Source organism: Diceros bicornis, chromosome 33, assembly GCF_020826845.1.
Source record: "Diceros bicornis minor isolate mBicDic1 chromosome 33, mDicBic1.mat.cur, whole genome shotgun sequence".
NCBI lineage: Eukaryota > Metazoa > Chordata > Mammalia > Perissodactyla > Rhinocerotidae > Diceros > Diceros bicornis.
Window position 1 is genome coordinate 3,196,499 of NC_080772.1, and position 22,867 is coordinate 3,219,365.

Genomic DNA, 22,867 nt, shown 5'->3' on the forward strand with positions numbered 1-22,867 from the left:
TGGCCAGAGAGACAGAACTTCCGATAAGATGGGCTTGTTGGTGCCTTTCCTATTGTAACCTCTATCCTACATTATCTTTACAGCCATCATGATAGATCTGTTCCAGGAAGGAGTTACTATGTCAAATTCTTTAGGCAGTTAGTGGGGGAGGTCAAACGTCCCTCAGAAAAAACAATCAAGGTAAAGAGATATATTTCAGGGTGGCCAAATCTTGATCTCCCACACGTGTATTTGCCCAGCTTCCTTTCTAGATGTCCTAGAATCTTATGTTATAGGTTGAGTGTACGTGTTACACAAGCACCCGCTTGCTATGAAGCACATTGGCTTCTGAGAGTCACCTCTCTCCAAAACATCATGTTTCCTTCCAGGGCATCAGCAAGATGGTCTGCTGTGATGCAGGAAGAAGTGTGGGTTCCTATATATATATATACCCACTTTTACATTATCTTAAGGTATTGGTTTTGCATAGCTTTAATAATGCATACAATCAGTGCAGCACTGAATGTGTATAATTTATGAATAATTTTATATATAGTGGGAGTGCATGCTCAACATGTTTCAGAGTTCACTTTGGAGATCAGTGCTCTAAAAGATTGCTTTTTGTGTGATCCCAGATCAAATTACTGGAGATTTGAGTTGGAATTATCTGTATAATTGCCTTAATGTGATATGTCATTTTGCATACATGGCCTAAGGGTCAGCAATCAGCTTTGCCTTTTGTTTCATCCTGATGTTAAAGGAATACAATCACTCACTATACATTGCCCTCTGGCTAACTAAAAATTGTCTTTGAAATTTAGTGTAATGTTATGTGGAATAAAATGAAATCAAAAAGACCCCTGAGAACCAGATGGGCTGTGTGTGGCTAACTGGGACCTACAAACAAGATGGAGCCCAGCAGCTGTGATGGGGCCTGGGTGCAGTCACAGAAAGCCACAGAACACCCTTAAGCCTTGACTCTGCCGAAGTTCCTGATTTTTACAAAAGCCAGTAACAGCCACCTGGACCTAACCAATAAAACTGTGACCTGCACCAAGCAATCAGGACTAACCTGGCTTGCATCCCTCATTTGCATAAGGGGATTGAGTGGGAATCTGGGTGAGAACTTTTTCTATAAAGGCAACTCCCTTTCTTTGCTGTCACAGTGTACTGTCAGCTTGCTGCTGAAGGCCTCTTCTCCCTAGTTTGCAAACTGTATGAGCAATAAAGCTTTTGTGGGAGATCAAGATTTGGCCATCCTAAAATATATCTCTTTACCTTGATTGTTTTCTCTGAGGGACATTTGACCTCCCCCACTAACTGCCTAAAGAATTTGACATAGTAACTCCTTCCTGGAACAGATCTTCTATCATGGTGGCTGTAAAGATAATGTAGGATAAATGTTACAATAGGAAAGTCACCAACAAGCCCATCTTATCAGAAGTTCTGTCTCTCTGGCCACATCCTCTGGATGGCCCTGCAAGGAATTGCCAGACAATCATTTACATTTATAAGGGAAATCTCCATTTGTAAAGGTATCTCCCTCTCTGTTTTGGGAAGAGGGGGGATGGCCTCATTTCTAGAGGCTTATCAATGTGGAAGGTGAGGCCTTAAATCTGCATAATAACCTTACTCTTATTTACTGTGCTTTAGTGGTAATCTCCTGTAACTGACTCCCCCCACCCCCAACATCCTCCTTTGTCATTGGCTGAACATGATATTTAAGACGAGAATTTCTGCTATTGTGTTGAGAAACGCAGTGTCCCTGCTTTCTCCCATGCATACATGTTATTAAACTTGGTATTATTTTCTCCTGCTAACCTGTCTTGTTGATTATTTGGCCAGCCATAAGAACCTTAATGGAAAGGGCAGAGGGGGATTCTCCCTCTTCCCCCTACACTTTCCTGACTAAATTCTTGTAGTCCATGTCTTTTTGTTAACAGTTATAACAACTGGATTCAAAGAGCAAATTTTCTGAAGATATTGTCCTTCCTTTTCACTGGAACCTGGATATCTGTGTAGTAGCTTTGTAACTTGGATAGCAGCTGTCCCCAGGAGTTATTTGTAATGACTTGGGTTCATGACTTAAAAATTGTTTCAATGGCAGTGTATAAGGGATTCAGGCTGCTCAGCTTCCTTGAAGAGATGTAATGATCTAAGGCAATCACAGAAACAACAGTATACTCAGAAGCCTATGCAGCTAGGAAACTCTCACAAGGCTACAAAGTTTAGGGGCAGACAAACACATCTTGTAATACTGTTGTGTCATTTGATCAGACCACAGCAATCAGCTGTTTGCTAAACAGTAACTTTAAAGCCAGATTGGCATACATTCCCTTTAATCTTGTCCTTATGATGCCAGCCCTGATATCAGTTTCCCTATATTAAACCCAGCATATATGGGGTTAAAACCAAAAGCACTTATCCTCTTTCCCTGTTTCTCTAAGTTACATTCACATGTAGATATTGGTTGTTTTACAAATTGTTAAAAGCCCAGATGGCCTCAAGCTGGGCTCACACTGATGTTTTGGCTAATTATCAGTTCTTGAGGTTTGTTACTGGGAAACTGATATTAAGAAGCTAAAGCTTCTCAGACCTCAACTCTTTGGCTTCCTGGCGCCGGAATCCACCATCTACCAGGGAGACAGAGATGGTTGAAGGACATCCCCCTGCGATTCCCTTATTCTGCCATCCTCCTCCCTGCCAGCAGCCTCACAAGGCCAAACACAGGCTGATGGGAAAATGCTGACCAGCAAGGCCACAGGCTCCCCCCCCCTACAAACAGCCAGCCACATTCCTCACAACATTTAAAACTCCCTGCCTCCCAACTTTCAGGTAGATGGGATAAATTTGAGAGCTCTCATCTCCTGGCTGAAGTCACCCAAAATAAAAACTTTCCTTGCCGTAAGCCGTAAGCCTGGTGTTCCAGTTTTTATTTGAATCCTCTTGTGTGGCGGGTAAAGAACGTGGCTACGTATCCCGTAAAGTTAGAGGGGCCCTATCAGCTCCAGAGCTCCCCACTTTGCATGCACAGGGACCCTCTCTCTCACTTCTAACCTTCCCTGTTTTTGTGATTTGTGCTCTGATGGATATCTTCAGTTCATGCTTGATCAGGTTCTGCAAAGCATCATTACCTTGTAACCAGTATGTGTAGAATCCCTTTCATAGTTTAGATTGGATTTCTGCGTGTGCAGTGGGCAGCACAGCTCAGCAGAAAGCGATTGGAGTGATACGTTCTTCACTCAAGTCTCATCTCTACTATGCTGTGGTTTGTTACCTTGTGCAATAGCTTTTCCCAGTGCTGTGCTGCTAAACATTAAGCAACCAGCTTTAGGAAAAGAAAAAGCCTTGATTTCTGGTGTTTGCCGGTTCTGTGGTGTAAATACCCTCCCCAAGGTGAAGTTAGGCTGTGGACACGATGTCACTGAGGGCTGAGCTGGGATGAGATGGCACACGGGAGATGGCCACATTGCGAGCTCAGAGTCCTCTTCCGGACTAGGCAGGGTTTGGGTCGATGATCTTCAAGTCACTAGCACCTTTTGCCCCAAGCTTGGGAATAATATTCAAACTATATGGCAGCTCCTGTGTCACATATGGACAACTCAGAATTGTCACAGGCCGTGAACACCTGAATTCACAAAGGACCTTGGAGACTGTCAGCCACACGGGATTCCCTGGCAAGACCACTCCAATCAGAGTTTTTGGTCTTTTATGTATCCTTCTGAAATGTTTATGCATATGAAAACACTAATATATAGTCTTCCTCCAGTTATTTTAAAGAAAATGACATACCATACACCCTTTAGAAAATCTTGCTTTTTTTTGGAGGTCTTTGAGTATTAGTACATACAGATGTCCTTTTTTTTTCTTTTTTAACAATTATATGATCTTTTACTATTATATAATTTGACCACAATTTATTTAAGTAGTGCCTTATTGATGAATATGGGTTAATTCTTGATTTTCTGCTTATTTAAAATGCTGAAATGAATAAATTCATTTACATGTTAATTTATATTTTTACAAGTATAAGCAGGTTAAATATCCCGAAGTAGGATTATTGGGGCAAAAGGAATATGTACTTGCAATTGTAATATATAATGCCAGATTTCCTTCTACAGGACTTCTGCAAATATCTGGCACACCAACAGTATTCAAAGGTGCCTCTCAACAGTAGAGTGTATCATCAAACTGCAGACGCCGCAAATCTGATGGGTAAGAGACACTATTCCAGTGTAACTCTAATTAGAAATTTCTTCCTGTGATTGAGAATCCTTTGGTCTAAGACACATTTGTATTTCTTGGTCTCTGAATTCTGTTTTTCATTTCCCTTTCCATCCTTTTTTTCCTACTGAATTGTTGGTCTTTTTCTATAATAAAGTCTCTATTAAAGATATTAGTATTTTGTGATTGAATTGCAAATATATTTTTTCCCAGTTTGTCATGTGCTTTTTGATTTTTCTTTGATGTTTTATGCCATGCAAATTTTTTTATTTGATTTAGTAAAACTAATCAATTTATTTTTCTTTTACAGCTTATACATTTTGAGCCAGAGTTAGAAAGGTCCTTCCTATTCTGAGATTATAAATAAATCTCTTTCTACAGAATGATTACTGTCCCACGACTATACATTTCTTTCCAGAACATATTCATTTGGTTTGCAACTGATTGGCTCTGTGAGGTTGACTGGACATTTAGATATGTTGTATGGCATTGCCATCCATTTGTTAAAGCCTGGGAGAAGAGGAGACTGCAAATTATGAGTTCAAATTTTACATATGATAGGCAGCATACAAAGAATATGGCAGCAGATAATAGTAATGTCAGTAATAATTATATTTATGGCTGGCATTTATTGAGTACTTAGTCTATGCCAGACGGTGCCCTAAACTCTTCACATGATTTGCTTAATTAAATTCTCAAACAACCTTATTATTATTCCTATTTACAAATGAGGAAACTGAGATGTAGACATGCTAAGTCATTGCCAAGGTCACACAGCTTCTAAGTGGTAGGCCTTGAGCAATATCCAGGGCTGTCTGGTTTCAGAGACAGTACTCTGAGCCCTGCTCCCACTGCCTCACTGGAGAGTGAAGCTTCCTCCCTGACTGGTCCTATTAGGTCTCCTGGGGTTCCCAGGAAATGCAGCCTGTGTTCTGTCCCTGATGGCATAGTTGGCTGCAGGGAGTGGGATAAAAATGCAAGCCCCTACTCATTGGAGAGGGAGGGCACTTGATTTTTGGACAATCATAGAGTAACTTAAGCCTTTTCAAGATGGGATAGCCATACTGTTTTTGGACAAAATGTTTTAAGTTTATGTCAATTGGCTTGTTTCCTGCCAACATGTTAGTTATCAGCAGAGCTGCTGGAAACATGGAATAAGAGGTCTTCTTTTGTTTTTTTTTTCCTTCCCATAAATAATGGTATCGTAGGAATTCAACAGCGCTTGGTGAAATATTAGTTCCATTTCTGAGGAAAAAAGGAGTTCGTTAGAACATAACAGGAAAAAGTGTTAGGTGTATTTTGGTTTACTTGTAATGACAAAAGTGAAAATCCCCAAACCCATAAAACTAATTATATCGATTATCAAAATGAGTCAGGGTCAGATAAAAGGTGAAATTAGGAGTGGGGCCACCCTCCTCGGCAAGTAAGGCTGATCTTCATGCAGGGCTATTGTACACGTTCAAGGTCTCTAGCAAAACAGCTTCTAAGAGAATTCTGCCAGATATACAGATGACAAAATAGAGCATTCTTAAATACCTGAAAAGTAGTTTATATAAATATTTTTATTCTACCAATTAGCAGTAAATATTTAATCTAATAAACAAGAACTGCCACATTTTTCTATTATTCTAATGAGCATTACATTGATAAATTCCCGTGTACAATGATGAGTATGCATAAATTCATATCCAACATTCTCAACTGTAAATAAAAGTATATTTTCTATTTATTAGATATAAAATAACAAAAATAATTCTTAATTATAGAGGTGTTTAAATCATAAAATAATTAAATTGAGAGAAACATTAAAGAGAAAATAAACCTTAAGTGACAGAATAAATTAAAGATGGGAGCAAAATCTTGGATTTGGATGCCATGTCTGATTATATTAATACACAATTTTAGTTTCACCCACTAGGATCTTTTTAAAATTAACCAACTCTCCCTATTTTAGAAACAACTACATTTCCTTACCTGGTGTTACAAGGGCCAATGTGGTAAAAAGAAGAGAGGTGTAAGGAACATGAAAGGAGAAGGCAGCCTAGTAAAACACGGTGCCAGTAATAAATTTAAAATCTCTTTTTCAGTATCACTTTTACTTTCCTTCCTTGAAGAAAGATCCTTATTTTTAAAGGAAAATAAAGATAATAAAATAAACTTCTTAACTCGGTTGAAATACACTGAAACAGCATTGGAATTTTCTAAATTCTTTTAGAGAGGTCAGTGAAACTTTATTCAGTAACTGAATGCAAAGGAATGATTCATCACCGGGAAGTAAAATAGAAATGTTGGCAAAACTGATTTGGGATAAAAACAATCAAAGGTAACTCAGCCCTGAATAACTCTTCATAAAGCTCTGTGGGAGATCAAGATTTGGCCACCCTGAAATATATCTCTTTACCTTGATTGTTGTCTCTCAGGGACATTTGACCTCCCCCACTAACTGCCTAAAGAATTTGACATAGTAACTCCTTCCTGGAACAGATCTTCTATCTGATGGCTGTAATATAATGTAAAATAGATGTTACAATAGAAAAGGCATCAACAAGCCCATCTTATGTCTCTCTGGCCACATTCTCTGGATGGCCCTGCAAGGAGTTGCCAGACAAACATTTACATTTATAAGGGAAATCTCCATTTGTAAAGGTATCTCTCTCTCTGTATTGGGAAAAGGGGGGATGGCCTCATTTATGGAGACTTATCAATGTAGAAGGTGAGGCCTTAAATCTGTATAATAACCTTACTCTTGTTTACTGTGCTTTAGTGGTGATCTCATGTAACTGACTCCCCCACCCCCAGCATCCTCCTTTGTCATTGGCTGAAGATGGTATTTAAGATGAGAATTTCTGCTATTGTGTTGAGAAACGCAGTGTCCCTGCTTTCTCCCATGTATACATGTTATTAAACTTGGTATTATTTTCTCCTGCTAACCTGTCTTCTTGATTATTTGGCCAGCCATAACAACCTAAAGGAAAAGGGCAGAGGGAGATTCTCCCTCTCTCCCGACAGTTTAATGGTCTTTTTATGGACACTAACGGCAAAGTTAGTGTTTAAGATAAAGCTGAAAAGCAGCTTTTGAAAAGTATTTAACCCTACTCCATTAACCTAAACATTGTATACACAAGTGATTCTTTTGGTTTGAGAATAGGTATAATGATAAAATTCTTCACCTAATGTTCTGTGCATGGACCAAGCTGGAGCTGCTGGAGAAGCTAATCCCTCATGTAGAGCGCTGAAGTTCATGGCAGTTAATACACTAGTACATCCGGCGGCCTGTAACTAATAAAACTTAAGTTGACTTTGCTAACTCTCCAGGTGGGTGACCCTGAGCAAGTCACTTGTATTTATACTTTAGTTTTATTAGGTATAGAAGTTGCTAAATTTTTAACACTTCTATTTCATATGGGAGTTGAGGCTAAATAAAAATAAAAATGTCCATTATTTTAAAAATAACCTGTCTAAAAACAAAACAAAAGCCAGAGTATTAGTAATATGCTAAAATATTGGCTATCCTCTTGAAATTTATTCATTGATTAAACTTTTAATAAAAAATGTAATTAAATATTGAAAATTTACAAATAAGGGATTATAACAAATGGGTAAGATATAAATAAAAATGAATCAATGGCCATGTGTCCACCATCAATTGAAAAATAGAATGTATTCTCTCTGTGTGCTTTTTTCTAGTCCCACCTTTCTCCCTCCCTACCTCCACACTATACCAGGTAACCATTATCCTAAATTTTGCTTATCATTTTCTAGATTTTTTATATAGTTTCAAAATGTATTTAGCATTTGTGTGCCTTTATATGTAAGGCATCGTGCTGCTTTAAAGGTAGGGGTATTGAGTAAAGTTCTGAATTGTAGAAAATTTTAAGGCATACACTTCTAATTTTAATTTTAAACAATACACTTCACTGTTTATTTACCCTAATTGTCTTATAACGCAAATCTTTTAAGACTGGAAGCAAGTTCATGTATCTTCCATTACCTCATAATGGAAGTATCTTTTCTTCTCTAAATTTATTGATGTTTTTAATTGTTTCTAGGAAAATAACTCAAGACAACTGAGCAGATTCTGGCATTTCCTAAGAGACTAGGAATGTTTTTCTAGGATCTGCCTTTTTCTTTCATCTATACACTTAAAAAAATAATTTATTGAAGTGTGAGATATTGTGATTTATAATAAGAAATTTGTATTTGGTCTTCATCCAGTTCCTTGCACGAAACTTCTAAAACCCTTGGAATTTTCTAAGTGATGTGAGGGATAAAAATCTATCTTTTGTTATGTTAATGAATGACTTTTGGAAAACACCTAAGAATAGGGACTGGTTGGCAGAGGAACCAACCTTATGATTAGAGGGTTGGAACTTTCAGTCCCACCCCTCCTCCCACCTCCAGGGAAGGGAGAAGTGCTAGAGGTTGAATCAATCCAATGGCTAATGATTTAATCAATCATGCCTAGGTAATGAAACCTTTATAAAAACCCAAAAGGGTAGAGTTTGGAGAGCTTCCAAGTTGTTGAACATGTGGAGATTCAGGGAGAGTGGTGTTTTCAGACAGCATGGAAGCTCTGCACCCCTTACCACATATGTTACCCTATGTGTCTCTTTCATCTGGCTGTTCCTGAATTATATCCTTTTTGTGTGTGTGTGAGGAGGCTTGGCCATAAGCTAACATCTGTTGCCAATCTTCCTCTTTTTGCTGAGGAAGATGATTGGCCCTGAGATAACATCTGTGCCCATCTTCCTCTATTTTGTATATGGGATACCTCCACAGCATGGCTTGATGAGTGGTGTGTCAGTCCACTCCCAGGATCCGAACCTGCGAACCCTGGGCAACAGAAGCGGAGCACAAGAACTTAACCACTACACCATCAGGCCAGCCCTGAGTTATATCCTTTTTTAATAAAATAAGTAATCTAGCAAATAAAATGTTTCTCTGTGTGCTGTGAGGCACTCGAGCAAATTAATCAGGCGCAAGGAGGGAATTGTTGGAACCTCTGATCTATATCCAATGGGTCAGAAGCACAGGTGACAACCTGGACTTGTGGTTGGCATCTGAAGTGGGAGAGGGGAATTCTTGTAGGACTAAGCCTCTTAACCTGTGGAATCTGATGCTATCTCCAGGTAGATAATGTCAGAATTGAGTTGAACTGTAGGACACCCAACTGATGTGGCAGAATTGCTTGATGTGGGAGAAAAATCCACATATTATAATCAGTGTCAGAATTTGGGATTTGCAAAAAAGGCCCTGGCTCATGGAAACATGTGGTTTGGGAAAAGAAAGGATGAAAGGGCAGGGGATGAGGAACCTTTTATTCTTAGGTGGCCACGTGGTCAGCCGTGATATAGTATAGCAGCTGTGCTGTGTGGGAGATCAAGATTTGGCCACCATGAAATCTATCTCTTTACCTTGGTTGTTTTCTCTGGGGACATTTGACCTCCCCCAGGAACTGCCTAAAGAATTTAAAATGAATGATCTGTTTCAGGAAGGAGTTATTATCATGATGGCTGTAAATATAATGTAAAATAGATGTTAGAATAGAAAAAGCACCAACGAGCCCTTCTTATCAGAACTTCTGTCTCTGGCCACATTCTTTGGATGGCCCTGCAAGGAGTTGCCAGACAGACATTTACATTTATAAGGGAAATCTCCATTTGTAAAGGTATCTCCCTCTCTGTATTGGGAAAAGGGGGGATGGTCTCATTTCTAGAAACTTATCAATGTAAAAGGTGATGACTTAAATCTGCATAATAACCTTACTCTTGTTTACTGTGCTTTAGTGGTAATCTCCTGTAACTGACTCCCCCCCCAACATCCTCCTTTGTCATTAGCTGAACATGGTATGTAAGATGAGAATTTCTGCTATTGTGTTGAGAAACACAGTGTCCCTGCTTTCTCTCATGTATACATGTTATTAAACTTGGTATTATTTTCTCCTGCTAACCTGTCTTGTTAATTATTTGGCCAGCCATAAGAACCTTAAGGAAAAGGGCAGACGGAGATTCTCCCTCTCTCCTGACAGTTTCAATCAGTTATTCTAAGTTAAAGTTACTGTCAGCCTACATAAACAGAAACCAGTTTAAGAGGCAAAGCATTTGTGATCAAAGAATTGCAATTTGGGGAACACAGATTCAGGTAGAAACCCAAACAGTGTCTCCATTACAGAGTGAAAGAGAAAGGTGTTTGTGGGAGAGAACAGGGGTAATTAACTTGAAAAAAAAAGGAAGAGAAAAAAATCTTATATAGATGTTAATAAGCTAGGTTATTCTTTAGCTATACATGGCTGATTACTGATTCTATCTTTGGAGAGTCCATATCATCAGTCTTTGCGGTAGGGATGTCTGCTTTCTTATTATCTGTATAAACAAGCGTTTGGAAGATAATGCTTGTTTGGCCCAGCCCTAAAGTCTGGTCCAGCTCAAACAGTCCAAATGTTCAAGGAGGAAAATATGCAGACAGTTCCTCTGAAATGGCTGCTCTGGCTCTATTTTTAAAGTGGCTCTACTTATGTCAACTTTTCACATTTTCCCCTTTTGATCAGGATCTTTCCTTGAAAGCATTGCTGATCAACCATCACAAAGCAACTCTGGTCAGTTATTAAAAGTATAATTGATCTTTTTCATTGAGAAAACTTATCCCCAAGATAATATGTGTCATTGTTGGTCCCTCATAGCTGGAAAGGTTCATTCCCAGTATGTCATGTCCCATGTAAGAGGGAAAGTCATTTCCTTGGGAGCCTCAGACCACATGTGAGCAAGAAGAGTGCCAGAACAGAGGAAGACCTTTCCATCATGTTCATTTAAAGGCAAATATCTTCTCTAGTTTCCTGAGGTTTCTCATATGAAGTCTCATAGGCCTTAGTGATCATTTCAAAATGTTGAGCGGCCATTAGCTGAGTAATGTTTTTATAACATTGAGCTGTGTAGAAGATACAAAGTTTCATAACAGCAAGAGTTTCTGTAATATTAAAAAAAATACTAAGTCTAAATTGGAGAATAGGTCATAACCGGGAGGCAATTCCGGAGAGTAGCCAGCTAAAAAGATCAAAGGACTGCGGGGTGTCAGAGGGTACTGTATTGAACCATTTGGTCTGTACTCAGATTTTGTCTAGTTCTCTCTCTATTTCACCAGAAGTGTTTACCCAAGTACAACGTAAGATATTTATAATAGAGCATGCCCCACCTTGTTCAGCTAGGGTATGATCAAGAGCAAATCTACCATCTAATACAACTTGTGCAACAGGATCTAAAGGTTTTTCCTGGGTGGCTATTTCGTTAGCAGTAGATTCAGCAATTTCCCCTAAGGTTTTAGGTATATTCCTGATCATGTATTCATTTCATGCAACACCCACCCAAGTGAACGCTATTCTTCCAGATCTGGCACCTTCACTGGGGTTAACACTGTCACGCATTGAACACCTTGACTATGTGTACAACCAACTTCATGTTTTGACCTGTGAAGTAGGTTCAAAGGAGATGCCCAATGCTGAATTTTTTATAACAAAATGGGTATAACCAATAGTCCAATTGCACATTGACCACTAATTTGATAGGGATTTAAACAGCATGTTCCCCACAGGTCTTTCTGCCAAGGTCAAGGGAAAATATACCCTAAGGGTGCACAAATCAGAGAGTGATTATAATGAAATCAGCTAAACCAAGGATTTGAATGGTATGAGAAAGTACGAAGGTCATCTGTAGGTAGAGTATGATTAGATTGGCAAAAATCAGGTAATTTTAATTTTTCATTTTTACAAATATTTTCTTTCAAGTCCTTGGCGGTTTGATTGGTTAGGCAAAGAGTTATAGGAGAAATCCAAGTAAGCCTCACATGATATAAGGGTTCAGTTGTACAATTAATAAAAGATGTTAATGGATGAATGGAGGAAAGATTGGTAATTAGATGTACTAAAGGATCTCTGGACACATGTACAGAGTGAAGCCTCTGATGACAAATCCAACAGTCTGTCAAGTTTCCTCCATAGGCCAGGGATCGAGATACATGAACAATAAAATTGTCCTTCCAGGCAAAAATTAAAAAGGAAAAGGAAACAATAATCCTTATCATAAATGTTTGGCTTTCCATATTATTTGTGAGATGGGAAGGGACTGATTAACTTATGTAAGTCCGGTAGCTAACACAGTAGTTACAATGTATGTTACAAAGGGAGTAAATTTAGGGTCCAATATAAAGTTTACAGTGATCAAATTAAAAGGATGTGATAGAGGTAAATGATATACAAGCCTGGTACCAGAATCTTGTGTTAGCTGTCCACATCAGATGTTGTCTGCTTGACTTCCTAGTAATTTTTAATTTTAATCCTCCTTTAACTGGGCAGTCCAGTGAGGTTCAGGAGCTTTTTAAATGGGAAACATGAATCCAAGAGTCAACACTTTTGAGTTTGGCAGCACAGGGATTTGTCTGTAGTACCTGATATGGTCCTTTCCACCTTGGTTGTAAAGAGTCCTTTGATAGGTGTCTTTTCCAACATACATAATCACCTGGCTGTATGTTGTGTAGTTTCTTCATCTCCCAGGAGTGCACTGTGAAAAGATTGTTCTACCAGGCTATGATTCTTATCAGTGGCTTTAATTACTCTTTTACAATAGGAAAGCGCGTCTCTGTTAATTAATTGGATATCAAAGGCAGACAGAGCTAAATGCATAGGTTGACTTGTAATTATTTCAAACGGTGAAAGTTTCTGTTTACCAAAGGGGGCAGATCTTAAAATTAAGAAGACCAGAGGAAATGTTTTCAGGTTAATTTTAAGGTTTCCATAAACTTTGCCATTTGTATCTTAATTGTGCCATTTGTTCTTTCTACCAATCAGGTGGATTGGGAATGGTAAGCACAGTGGAAGTGTTGCAATATAGGCCACACTTTGCATACTTGTTTCATAACATGGCTGATAAGATGTGTTCCTCGGTCACTATGTAATTCAGAAGGGACACCCCATGTGTGTATAATCTTTTCTAAAATTATCTTAGCAACAGCTGTGGCAGTGGCATGTCAGCAGGGAAATGCTTCCACCTAGTGGGAAAACATGCAATCATGACCAAGACATACTTATAACCTTGAGAAGGAGGCAACTGAATAAAATCCGTTTGCTACAACTGACAAGATCCCTTAGATAGGTTAAAGTGGCCAGGGGCTGTCTGGACAGGTTTCCCTGGGTTGAACTGTGTGCATACAGGATAAATCAGTTGTGCTCTTTTAGAGCCTTAAATACGTTTCCCCACCAATATTGTTTAACAAAACGTATTGGCTTGTCAGTTGACTAGTGGGTCATTTGATGGGTCATTTCAAGTAAGGGTTTCTTTATGGATTCTGGCATTACTAGTTTATTGTCAGGACCATACCAAATATTATTTAGTGGGTTAAAAATGCAACCATTATCAATCCAAAAGAGTTTGTGAGGTGCTGTGGACTGAGCATCCTTGACAATCTGATTGAGATATTCCTTGGGAAGATTTTCAATGTTTGCCATAACCAGTTTTAGTTTTTTTTAAAGATTTTATTTATTTATTTTTTCCCCCCAAAGCCCCAGTAGATAGTTGTATGTCATAGCTGCACATCCTTCTAGTTGCTGTATGTGGGACTCGGCCTCAGGATGGACGGAGAAGTGGTGCCTCGGTGCGCGCCCGGGATCCGAACCCGGGCCACCAGCATCAGAGCACGCGCACTTAACCACCAAGCCACGGGGCCGGCCCCCAGTTTTAGTTTTAATAGAGGACAGGGCAGCTGTTTTTGCTGCTTGGTCAGCTAAATTATTTGCTCTAGCTTCATCTGTATTCAATTTGGATTTCCTAGGGACTTTGATAATCACCAGTGTGGATGGGAGTTGCATTGAATTTAGTAATTCATTGACAAAGTTCCCATTTTTAATCTGGGACCCTCTGGATGTTAGAAATACTCTTTGTTTCCATAACATACCAAAATCACGAACCACCTCAAAAGCATACCAATTGTCTGTATAAATATTTTCAGGTTTGTCTTTAACTACAATGTAGGCTCTGGATAAAGTATTCATTTCAGCCTGCTGAAGTGGCAATTGGCAGTGGAGATGCTTTGACCACATCAAAAGGAGTAGTAGTATTGTACCCAGCATAATATCTTCCTTTATTTTTCCTAAGACAGGATTCATCAGTAAGCAGAGAATTCAACACTCATATCAGGAGTTTCCTGTAAATCAGCTCTAGGTGTCAGTAGCTAGTCAGTCAGGGTTAAACAGTCATGAGGTATTTCATCAGAAGGAAGGGGAATAAGAGTAACAGGGTTAAAATTGTTGCAGTGAGAGAATGTGATTTGAGAAGTGAGCAGCAGTATTTCATAAGTGAGCCAACTAGCAGAGAGATGCTGAGTGTGATGGGAATTACCCATCCTATGGCATGGGGAACATAGATGGTGAGAGGTGAACCCATAACTATTTCTTTGGTGGATTTGATGGATTTAGTTAGGGCTGCTGTAGCTTAGATTGATCTTAAGCCTGGGGGAAGTCCTTTAGCTACAGGGTATATTTGCTGGCTATGATAGCCAAGGGGTCTATGATATCCCCCATGTTTTTGTGTAAGGACCCCCAAAGCATTTCCTTCCCTTTCATGAATAAAGAGGAAGAAAAAGAGTTGATAGTTAGGGTGCCATAGTGCAGGTGGGCTGAGAAGACTTTCTTTTAGTTGGCAAATAGCTGTGTTGGCTGTTTTATTCCAATCTATGGAGGTTGGTTTTATCAGATTTTAGTAGAATATATAGGGGCTGGGCTCCCAGGAAGAAGTTTGCTATCCAGTTCCTGCAAAACCATGAAAGGCCCAGGAATCTCCTAATTTGCCTTTCAGTTTGTGGTTTGGAAAGTTGAAAATACTCTGAAACCTTTCAGGGTAGAGTAGGAGGCCCTGATTTGAAATCAAATGCCCAAGTACTTGACTTGATTCTGAAAAAATTGAAAGTTTTCTTTAGATACCTTGTGGCTTTTGGTTGCTAGCAGTTTGAGAAGGTGAACACTGTCTTGTTCACTTGCTTCCTTGGAAGGAGAGCAAAGGAGAAAATCATCAACATACTGTAGTACAGCTGATCTATTCAGAAAGGATATATATACAAAGTCTGCCTCTAAGACCTGTGAAAAATAGGAAGGGCTCTCAGTATATAGACTTGTGGCATTAACAGTCCAAGTCAGTTGTTGATTTTCCCAAGTAAAGCCAAATAAAACTATCTTTTTCGATCTACTGGTATGCTGAAGAAGACACTGCAAGGATCAATGACGGTAAAAAAATTTGCTTTCCATATAACAAAGGTCAGAATAGTGTGAGGGTTATGAACAACAGGGTGTTGGGGAATGACAATATTATTTATGGCCTCGAGGTCCTGTAAAATTCTCCATCCTCATCTACGAGGTTTCTTTACAAGGAGGATGGGTAAATTGGTGGGACTAGTACAGGGAATTAAAAGGCCTTGAACCTTATGTTCTTTTATAATTGGCCTAAATTTCTGCAAGGGCTTTGGGTTTAAAGAATATTATTTAATGTTAGGGAATGGTTTGTTGGGATCAATCTGAAGTTTTTTCAGGGAGCTGAATGAATCTGTCCTATATCCATTGTAGAATGCCCAGAGTGTCTCAGGAATTTGCTTTAGGAAGGTTGAACTCTCTAATTCCCTATTGGGTTGATTAAGGAAAAAACAGAAGTATTGAGGAATCTCCAGTGCTATTGGCTGAACTGAGGCTGAATCAATCTCAAGAATTATTTCCCCCTTTTGAGAAAAAGAGATTGCAACATCGTATTTTTCTAAGAAATCTCTCCCCAGTAAATGAACAGGAGTTGAATGGACTAATAAGAAAGAATTATTATCCTGGAGGAGGCCAAGCTGGAAAAGTAGGGGGAGGGAGTTATAAGCTGTTAGGGGTTTATTAGAGACACCCATCATTTAATCTTTTCAGTACTCCAAGGAAGGGCTTGTTTGAGGTTAGTGGGATTTAGCACAGAAAGTGTTGCTCCAGTGTCTATTAAAATAGTAAGAACATCATTTCCAATCATTATGGAGGTTTGTCCTAAATGGTTGAGACAGGATCAGAAAAATCCCTTGTTTATCTTCAGAACAACCTCAGTTCATTGGAGGGGCTGAGGGCTTGGTGACTGAGGGATGCTTCAGGCTTCCTTTAGGGCAGTTCTTCCAGTGGTCAGGCTTTTTACAATAATTGTAAACATCTTTAGTTTGTCTGGATTTAAAATGCCAAGACTTACTAGAAGAGGCAGACAATTGTTGAAATTGCAAATTCATAACTTTAGTTGCCTTCTTTTTAGATGCTTTGTCAAGTGTCTGGGCTAGTTGGTTAGATAGGTTGACTATATCAGAGGTGGAAGCCATTTCACATTCTATCCTAATTCTTTTAACAAAAAGAGAAAGGTCACAGTTTAGGTCATTTAAAAACATAGAATTGAAGGCAACCTTAGTGGAATCTACATCTAAAGGAAGCCCAGAGTTTTCTTTAAAAACAACCTGGAGCCTATGATAGTAATCATGAATAGGTTCATCAGATTTTTGAGTACAAGCCAGGATCTCATTCCAATCAATTGATGCAGGGAAGGCTTGTGAACTAGAGGAATGACCAGAGTTCTTAAATATAAACCTAGCTAGAGTTCCCAGGGAGGTACTTCTCAGGAACTTTTAGAAGATGAATTTCCCATGTTAAAGTATAGCTAGACAAAAAGACAAAGAGAGAAAGAAATTTCAGTTGCAAGCCCCAGCCTGTTACCTGAGCTTCTGACCCACTGGCTTCAGCTGTTTGGACAAACAACACAAAAGACAGACTTTGAGCACTCACTATATGGAGAACAAAACCTTAAACAGCAGCAGCCTCAGCTGGCTCAAACAGAGAAACACTTTCAGATGGCAATAGCTGTGAGCTGCTGAAAGGTGGCCCAAAAAGGAAGGCTCTTTTAGATGGCAATAGCCATGAGCTGGCTTGGAGAAAACTGTCTCCTGGTTGATTGACTCCAGGTTGGGCTGTTGCCCTGGAATCCCAAAGAAAGGCAAGGACCTCAACCAAAGGGGAAGGGTGTCAGAACCTGAGAGGACTCATGATTGGAGGATCCAGGTCCATGGAAGCAGCTGAGCACACTAGGAAGACTCATTTTGATATCGAACCCATTTCCAGGGAATGTCAGACTGTGAAGGTGAGATAACTTCAGATCCCACTTCTGACACCAGATATGTCAACCTACAAAAACAGAAACCAGTTTAAGAAGCAAAGCATTTATTTGGGATCAAAGAATTGAAATTTGGGGAGCATAAAATCTACAGGTGTTAATAAGCTAGGTTATTCTTTAGATATACATGGCTGCTTACTAATTCTATCTGCAGAAGGAGAGTCAATATCATCAGTCTTTGTGTCTCCTTTTCTGTTTTTTTTTTCTTTACAAATAGTTATTTGGAACACAGTTATCTGGCGCAGTTCAAACAGTCCAAAGGTTCAGGGAGTAAGACATGAAGGCATTTCCTCTGAAATGGCTTCTCTGGCTCTATTTTTAAAATGGCTCTACTTATGTCAACTTTTCACAGTTACCAGAAGAATTTAGAGATGGATCCAACTCCTCGAGAGATGGTTCACTTGATCTATAAGGAAGTGCAAACTAATAAGAAAAATGCACAATACTCAATCCCTTGGTTATTGTTAACTGTAGTAGTTAAACTAAAAGTAAAAAAGAATGCTGGGTTTGACTTTGATGCTAGCCCAAACTCAGATTTCAATGAGTCTGAGCTTCAGCCACTAGCATCAAAGTCATCCTCCAAGGGAAAAATTATGAAGGAATAATAGAAAGTACCTTTAATACCTCTGGTCACCACGAAGGTAGTGAACATGGAGGAAGAGCAAAACCAAGAAACTATTGAAACCAGGGGGGATAATGTGAAGAAATTGTTTCATTTTGTGGATTGATATCCTCAGCTTCCTGAAGAACTTTTACTAAAATGGATTGTGAGAGTGACTAATTTAGGGGCAGTATCTGGTTTTGAATGCTGCAGAGTAGAAGAGAATGTTTGGGTTGATATAGGACCCGCAGTTCACTATTGAACAATCACAAGTGGTTATATATGATCCAGACATGCAAGAGGTTGTTCAGAGGGAACGGCCAGCCTGGTGGATTGGATAAAAGCCACCCCACCATAAGATCTGTTTACCCTGAGAAGGAGGACTTCCCAAATCCCCGTATAAATGCTAACGGACCACCCCAGATGACATGGCTGATATGCTTTGTATGCAAGCCATGTGGGACTGGCTTTATGATGACTGTGCTACTCACCCCGCGAATATGCCTGTTACTCAAGTTACAGTAAGTGCTGTGATTAAAGGGGCCCCTTTTGCATATGCACCCCATGTAACTTTACTGCTACAAAATCTAAAAACAGTTCTATAAGCCTTATGGGATTTGCCATCTCAGCTTCCTTACTTACTGATACCAAGAACATTAAAGTAATTAACAAGAAAATGGGAAGAGAAAGGGGAGACTCAAGGAACTGACCCAGCAAAGTAGAAGTCTTTAGATGATTTTTGAGGAATGAGATGACTAAAGCAGACATTGATGGAGCTGAAATAAAGATGTTGATGCGGCACTATCAAAGGTTACGTGGGCCAATGGAACTCCCTGCTTGTTCCTTGATATTAAAGAGCCTCAAACAAGTCACTCTATTTACCCTAGTTTGGAGCAATTTAAAAAGCTGGAAGTCAAAGGTTATGATAAGAAACCTGGCTAGAAGTCTCCTAGGGCAATGGTTAGGAAGATTAATCAAGGTAAAGTTTGATGTAGAGGTCAGGGTCTTCTGGTCCAACCCCTAGCCAGGGACCCAAGGCAATATGCAGATGTGTGGATAGAATGGTTGGGGATGGGGAGAAGAGACTTTTCTGGGAATCCTTGACACAGGTGCCTAATGCACTAATTCTGAAACCTGTTGCTGAAGACTTAACAGGGGCTAAGGTTATACTGGGAGGATGTGGAGATGCAATGATTGATGGGATTAAGGTGAAAGTTTGGATGAAAATTGTGTTTTTTTTTTGGTGGTTATCGGGCAAGGGGGCAGCGAGAAGGGTGAAAGGAGTAAAAGGGCACATGTTTTTGGTGACAAGTGGTAATTAGTCTTTGAGTGGTGAATGTGAGGTAGTCTACACTGAAATCAAAATATAATGACATACATCTGAAATTTATGTAATGTTATAAACCAATGTTACCTCAATAAAGGAAAAAAAAAGAAAATTGGGATTTTTTGAAGAGACTTTATGTGAGGTGATCATATCTCCTTTACCTGAATATATTGTTGGAATGGATATAATGTTCAACTCGGAATTGCTTCCCTTACCTAATATTATAAAACAGAAGGCATGTCAGTCTGCCCTCAGGCCAGTTTTAGTTGGACATGCTACATGGGAACCACTAGAACTGCCCAAACCCACACAGGTGGTTAACTTAAAACAATATACAATACCTGGTCGGCAAAAAGAGATTACCACTTTAATAATGACATACTAGAAGCTAGGGTGCTAGTACCAATGAATTTGGCTGTACCATAGTCCTGTGTGGTCTGTGAAAAAGGCGGATGTCTCATGAAGACTAACAGACAATGGAGGCTTAAATGAAGTTGTCCTGCTCATAGCCTCAGCAGTTCCAGACATGGTTTCAAACATTAGAGAAAAAAAAAAATGGGGCTGGCCAGGTGGCTTAGTGATTAAGTGTGCGCACTCCACTTCTGCCCACCAGGATTTGCAGGTTCAGATCCCAGGTGTGCACCAATGCACCACTTGTCAAGCTGTGCTGTGGTGGTATCCCATATAAAATAGAGGAAGATGGGCACGGATGTTAGCCCGGGGCCAATCTTCCTCAGCAAAAAGAGGAAGATTGGCATCGGATGTTAGCTCAGGGATAATCTTCCTCACACACACACACAAAAACCACAACAGGCTAAAGGAGGTGGGTATTCAATGATTGATCTTGCAAATTCTTCTCTGTCTCTATGTTAGAGAAGAGCCAATCGCAGTTCTCCTTCGTGTGGGAAGGATCTCAGTTTACTTTTACTGTGCTGACACAGTGTTATCTGAACTCGCCAGCTCACTGTCATAATTTGGTCAGAAGGGATTTGGACTTGATGCAAGTCTCAAGTGTAATAATACATTATATTGATGACATTATAATAATATAAGAAACTGAAGAGGAGGCTAGGACTGATTTGAATTCAGTGAGGACACACATAACCAACTGGGGCTGGTTAATAACTCCAGCCAAGGTCCAAGGGCCTGCACAAACAGTAAAATTCTTAGGAATAACTTGGACAGGAGCCACCAGGGATATTCCACAAGTGAAAAAAATAAACTGCTGTTGTTATCCACTCCTAGGACCAAACAAGAAGCCCAGAATTTTGTTGCTTTTTTTGAATTTTAGAGAACACATATTTCACATCTGGGAATATTGCTAGATCCCATGAATAAGACTACCCAAAACAAAGTTGTATTTCAGTGGCGACCTGAACAAAAAGCAAGCCATGTCTGAAGGACAAGAGACGGTAACTCTGTCAACACTTTTGGGCCCTTATGACCCCCACGCAGATGATTTTGGCAGTGTCTGCCACTGGCACTCACGCTGAGTAGACCTGTTGGAAAAAGCCCATGAGTGCCTCCCAGCAGTGACCATTGGGATTTTGGATGAGAAAATTCCCGGACGCTACTGCCCAGTACACACCATTTGAGAGATAAATATTAGCCTTCTGTTGCGCATTAATTGAGACTGTGATGACTGAAGGACATAAAATAATAATGAAACTTGAGGTACCATAATGTCTTGGGTGATGTCGGAGAAACATTTTAATAGGGAAAGCGTGCCCAGAAAAGTTCCATAATAAAATGGAAACAGTTTATACAAGAGCATGTTACCAGGAGAATGCAAGGAGGCACCCACCATATCCATGAGCAGGTGGGCTCTTTTCCTCTAGGACCAACTTCAGAGCCACGTGATTTGCTGCTGGTTGCAGTCCCCATGTGGACAGTGCCCTGGGAACAGCTCTCAAGTGAACAGCAAAAGCTGCTTGTTTTACTGAGGACAGCTCCAAGGTGAATGGACAGTATCCTGTTTGGAAAGCTTCCACATTAAGACTAGTGGATGGAAAGACTCATTAAAGATGGTAAAAATAAATCAGCTCAATGAGCTGAATAGCATGTTGTTTTCCTAACGATGATGGAAAAATTGAACAATGATAAAACAAAAACCCTGTTTGGGTTTTTACTGACTTACGGGCAGTAGCCAATGACCTGGCCATACAGTCAGGTAGATGGGCAGTGGAAAACCAAACTGTTAAAGAGATGCCCATATGGGGCTCAGACCTAAGAAAATCACTCTGAGAATTTAAGTGGTACATTAAAGTAGGAAATGTCAATACCCATCAGAAGAACCCCTTTCCAGGTCTGGAAGGTGATTGGAACCACCATGTGGATGTTTTGGTGTGCTCCCTTGAGGTGGCTGCCTGGGTCCATAAAATGAGTTGACACTGCGTGGGGAGGTTGCAGCAATGCAGAGGTGGGCTGAATTTAGACATATTTCTCTTGCACCCTCTGAAGCACAAAATGCCAACAAGAACTGTTCTGTCTGTCAACAAGAGAGACAGAAACTGCAGACGGCTATGGGAAAAATTCCTCAGGGGAAGGTCCCACAAATAGCTGGCAAGCAGATTACATTGGACTGATGCTGGTAGCCCTGGGGGAGGCTATAAGTGGATCCTAACAGGAATACACACTTACTCTGGACTGGGCTTTGCATACCCAGTGGTAGATGCAAATGTTCAAAATACTGTTAAAGGATTGGAACAGAAAATACTATACCAATTTTGACCACCAAGTTACATTTCTTCAGATGAAGGGACTCACTTTACAGCCCATAGTGTCCAACAGTGCGCCAAGACACATCACTACAGAAGGACATATCATGTTGCACATCATCCTCAGAACAGTGGTTTAATAGAGAAGTGGAATGGGCAGTTGAAACATTTGGTATTTAAAGAGAGGAGATAAAAGCGTGAAGGGCTGGCTTGCATGCCTTCATGAGTGAGTACTCATGCTTGACATGAGGGGGACTAAAGGAGGGTCCCCATTGGATAGATTCCTCCACTTTTCTGGGGGATCTGAGGAAGAGGGTATGAGGGAGGATGCTGCTGCAACTATACAATTCTTCCCCACATCACCTCTTTTTTCCTACCTGGTGCAGTGGTCCCAGCACCAGAAATACAACTGTGAGTACCAGAAACAGGAATGATTCCTAAGCAAGAAACTGTAACTATACCTTTAAACCTTTGTGTCAGAATTCCTAAGGGTCTGATAGGGTAGATTGTGCCTTGGCCCCATCTGGCATAGTTGGGGCTGACAGTGAATACTGATGTGTTACCTATTGGTCAAGATAGCCCACTGGTTCTGCACCTGTGTAACTCTATACATTATATGGATGCGCATAGCCTGAGTGGGAGGGAGACTTGCTAGACAGCAAGTATTGCTGCCTACAATCTAGACCAGCTCAGTGGCTGAACCTAACGTCCCTTCCAAAAGTGGAAAAATCTGGATATAAATGGAGAGAAAGAAAAATAGTGGCTACGGATAAAGAAATGAATAAATGGGTAATGTAATGAGGAAAATCCAATA